The sequence below is a fragment of the Phyllobates terribilis genome, unplaced genomic scaffold (genome assembly GCF_046119375.1).
Source record: "Phyllobates terribilis strain yellow unplaced genomic scaffold, ASM4611937v1 Scaffold_12__6_contigs__length_324123572, whole genome shotgun sequence".
NCBI classification, from domain to species: Eukaryota; Metazoa; Chordata; class Amphibia; order Anura; family Dendrobatidae; genus Phyllobates; species Phyllobates terribilis.
In genome coordinates, this window is record NW_027362772.1 from 219,923,128 (window position 1) to 219,928,525 (window position 5,398).

Consider the following 5,398-nt stretch of genomic DNA (forward strand, 5'->3'; position numbering starts at 1 on the left):
TTCTGTATGGAGCAATATATGGGGTCCATTATTCTGTATGGAGCAATATATGGGTCCCTTATTCTGTATGGAGCAATATATTAGGTTCATTATTGTGTATGGAGAAATATATGGGTAGATTAATCTGTATGGTTTATTATATGGGGCCCATTATTCTCTATGGAACATTTTATGAGGCCCGTTATTCTGTATGGAGCATTAAATGGGGCTCATTATTCTGTATGGAGCATTATACGGGGTCTATTATTCTGTATGGAGCATTATATGGGGTCCATTATTCTGTATAAAGCATTATATGGGGTCTATTATTCTGTATGTAGCAATATATGAGGTCCATTATTCTGTAAAGAGCAATACATGGGTCCTTTATTCTGTATGGAGCAATATATGGGTCCATTATTGTGTATGGAGCATTATATGGGGACAATTATTCTGTATGGAGCAATATGTGGGGTCCATTATTTTGCATAGAGCAATATAAAGGGTCTATTATTCTGTATGAAGCATTATATGGGATTATTATTCTGTATGGAACATTATATGGGGTCCATTATTCTGTACGGAGCAATATATAGGTCCATTATTCTGTATGGAGCATGATATTGGGCCCATTATTCTGTATGGAGCATTACATGGGGCTCATTATTCTGTATGGAGCATTATATGGGGTCCTTTATTCTGTAAAGAGCATTATATGGGGTCTATTATTCTGTATGTAGCAATATATGAGGTCCATTATTCTGTATGGAGCAATACATGAGTCCTTTATTCTGTATGGAGCAATATAGGGGTCCATTATTGTGTATGGAGCATTATATGGGGACAATTATTCTGTATGGAGCAATATGTGGGGTGCATTATTTTGCAGAGAGCAATATAAAGGGTCTATTATTCTGTATGGAGCATTATATGGGGCCCATTATTCTGCATGAAGCAATATATGGGGTCCATTATTCTGTATGGAGCAATATATGGGTCCATTATTCTATATGTAGCATTATGAGGGCCATTATTCTTTATGGAGCAACATATAGGGCCCATTATTCTGTATGGAGCAATATGTGGGTCCATTATACTGTATAGAGCAATATACAGGGTCTATTATTCTGTATGGAGCATTATATGGGGTCCATTACTCAGTATGGAGCAATATATGGGGTCCATTATTCTATATGTAGCAATTCATGTTTCCATTAATCTGCATAGAGCAATATATGGGGTCCTTTATTCTGTATGCAGCAATATATGGGGTCCATTATTCTGTATGGAGCAATATATGGGGTTCATTATTCTGTATAGAGCATTATATGGGGTCCATTATTCTGTATGGAGCAATATATGGTTCCATTATTCTGTATGGAGCATTATATGGGCTCTATTATTCTGTATAGAGCAATATATGGAGTCCATTATTCTGTATGGAGCTTTATATGGGGTCATTTATTCTGTATGGAGCATTATATGGAGTCCATTATTCTGTATGGAGCAATATATGGGGTCCATTAGTCTGTATGGAGCAATATATGGGTCCATTATTCTTTATGGAGCATTATATGTGGTCCATTATTCTGTATGGAGCAATATATAGCATCCATTATTCTGTGTAGAGCAATACACAGGGTTTATTGTTCTGTATGGAGCATTATATGGGGCCCATAATTCTGTATGAAACAATATATGGGGTCCACTATTCTGCATGGAGCAATATATGTTACCCATTATTCTGTATGGAGCAATATATGGGACCCATTATTCTGTATGGAGCAATATATAGGGTCCATTATTCTGTATGGAGCAATATATGGGGTCTATTATTCTGTATGGAGTTATATGTGGGTTTATTATTCTGTATGGAACATTATATGGGGTCCATTATTCTGTACGAAGCAATATATAGGTCCATTATTCTGTATGGAGCATGATATTGGGCCCATTATTCTGTATGGAGCATTACATGGGGCTCATTATTCTGTATGGAGCATTATATGGGGTCCATTATTTTGCATGGAGCAGTATATGAGGTCCATTATTATGAATGGAGCAATATATGGGGTCCATTATTCTGTATGGAGCAATATATGGATCCATTATTCTGTATGGAGCAATATATGGGTCCATTATTCTGTATGGAGCAATATATGGGGTCCATTATTCTGTATGGAGCAATATATGGGTCCATTTTTCTGTATGGAGCAATATATGGGGTCCATTATTCTGTATGGAGAAATATATGGGTCCATTATTCTGTATGGAGCAATATGTGGGGTCCATTGTTCTGTATGGAGTAATATATGGGTCCATTATTCTGTATGGAGCATTATGAGGCCCATTATTCTGTATGAAGCAACATATAGGTTCCATTATTCTGTATGGAGCAATATATGGGGTCCATTAATCTGTTCGGAGGAATATCTGGGGCCCATTATTCTGCATGGAGCATTTTATAGGGTCCATTATACTGTATGGGGCAATATATGGGGTCCATTATTCTGTATGTAGCAATAAATGGGTCCATTATGCTGCATAGAGCAATAAAAAGGGATTATTATTCCGTATGGAGCATTATATGGGGTCCATTATTCTTTTTGGAGCAATATATGGGGTCCATTATTCTGTATGGAGCAATACATGGGTCCATTACTCTGTATGGAGAAATATATGGGGTCCATTATTCTGTATAGAGCAATATATGGAGTCCATTATTCTGTATGGAGCTTTATATGGGGTCATTTTTTCTGTATGGAGCAATATAAGGGTCCATTATTCTGTATGGAGCAATATATGGGTCCATTATTCTGTATGGAGCAATATATGGGGTCCACTATTCTGCATGGAGAAATATATGGGGTCCATTAATCTGTATGGAGCAATATATGGTACCCATTATTCTGTATGGAGCAATATATGGGGTCCAATATTCTGTATGGAGCAATATATGGGTCTATTATTCTGTATGGTACATTATATGGGGTCCATTATTCTGTATGGAGCAATATATGGGGTCCACTATTCTGCATGGAGAAATATATTGTACCCATTATTCTGTATGGAGCAATATATGGGACCCATTATTCTGTATGGAGCAATATATAGGGTCCATTATACTGTATGGAGCAATATATGGGGTCCATTATTCTGTATGGAGCAATATATGGGATTATTATTCTGTATGGAACATTATATGGGGTCCATTATTCTGTACGGAGCAATATATAGGTCCATTATTCTGTATGGAGCATGATATTGGGCCCATTATTCTGTATGGAGCATTACATGGGGCTCATTATTCTGTATGGAGCATTATATGGGGTCCATTATTCTGTATAGAGCATTATATGGGGTCTATTATTCTGTATGTAGCAATATATGAGGTCCATTATTCTGTATGGAGCAATACATGGGTCCTTTATTCTGTATGGAGCAATATATGGGTCCATTATTGTGTATGGAGCATTATATGGGGACAATTATTCTGTAAGCAGCAATATGTGGGGCCCATTATTTTGCAGAGAGAAATATAAAGGGTCTATTATTCTGTATGGAGCATTATATGGGGCCCATTATTCTGCATGAAGCAATATATGGGGTCCATTATTCTGTATGGAGCAATATGAGGGCCATTATTCTTTATGGAGCAACATATAGGGCCCATTATTCTATATGGAGCAATATGTGGGGCCATTATACTGTATAGAGCAATATACAGGGTCTATTATTCTGTATGGAGCATTATATGGGGTCCATTATTCAGTATGGAGCAATATATGGGGTCCATTATTCTGTATGGAGCAATTCATGTTTCCATTAATCTGCATAGAGCAATATATGGGGTCCTTTATTCTGTATGCAGCAATATATGGGGTCCATTTTTCTGTATGGAGCAATATATGGGGTTCATTATTCTGTATTGAGCATTATATGGGGTCCATTATTCTGTATGGAGCAATATATGGTTCCATTATTCTGTATGGAGCATTATATGGGCTCTATTATTCTGTATAGAGCAATATATGGAGTCCATTATTCTGTATGGAGCTTTATATTGGGTCATTTATTCTGTATGGAGCAATATATGGAGTCCATTATTCTGTATGGAGCAATATATGGGGTCCATTAGTCTGTATGGAGCAATATATGGGTCCATTATTCTTTATGGAGCATTATATGGGACCCATAATTCTGTATGAAACAATATATGGGGTCCACTATTCTGCATGGAGCAATATATGTTACCCATTATTCTGTATGGAGCAATATATGGGACCCATTATTCTGTATGGAGCAATATATGGGGTCCATTATTCTGTATGGAGTTATATGTGGGTTTATTATTCTGTATGGAACATTATATGGGTTCCATTATTCTGTACGGAGCAATATATAGGTCCGTTATTCTGTATGGAGCATGACATTGGGCCCATTATTCCATATGGAGAATTACATGGGGCTCATTATTCTGTATGGAGCATTATATGGGGTCCATTATTCTGCATGGAGCAGTATATGAGGTCCATTATTCTGAATGGAGCAATATATGGGGTCCATTATTCTGTATGGAGCAATATATGGGTCCATTATTCTGTATGGAGCAATATATGGGTCCATTATTCTGTATGGAGCAATATATGGGGTCCATTATTCTGTATGGAGCAATATATGGGTCCATTATTCTGTATGGAGCAATATGTGGGGTCCATTGTTCTGTATGGAGTAATATATGGGTCCATTATTCTGTATGGAGCATTATGAGGCCCATTATTCTGTATGAAGCAACATATAGGTTCCATTATTCTGTATGGAGCAATATATGGGGTCCATTAATCTGTTCAGAGGAATATCTGGGGCCCATTATTCTGTATTGAGCATTTTATAGGGTCCATTATACTGTATGGGGCAATATATGGGGTCCATTATTCTGTATGTAGAAATAAATCGGTCCATTATGCTGCATAGAGCAATAAAAAGGGATTATTATTCCATATGTAGCATTAAATGGGGTCCATTATTCTTTTTGGAGCAATATATGGGGTCCATTATTCTGTATGGAGCAATACATGGGTCCCTTACTCTGTATGGAGAAATATATGGGGTCCATTATTCTGTATAGAGCAATATATGGAGTCCATTATTCTGTATGGATCTTTATATGGGGTCATTTTCTCTGTATGGAGCAATATAAGGGTCCATTATTCTGTATGGAGCAATATATGGGTCCATTATTCTGTATGGAGCAATATATGGGGTCCACTATTCTGCATGGAGAAATATATGGGGTCCATTATTCTGTATGGAGCAATATATGGTACCCATTATTCTGTATGGAGCAATATATGACCTCCATTATTCTGTATGGAGCAATATATGGGTCTATTATTCTGTATGGTACATTATATGGGGT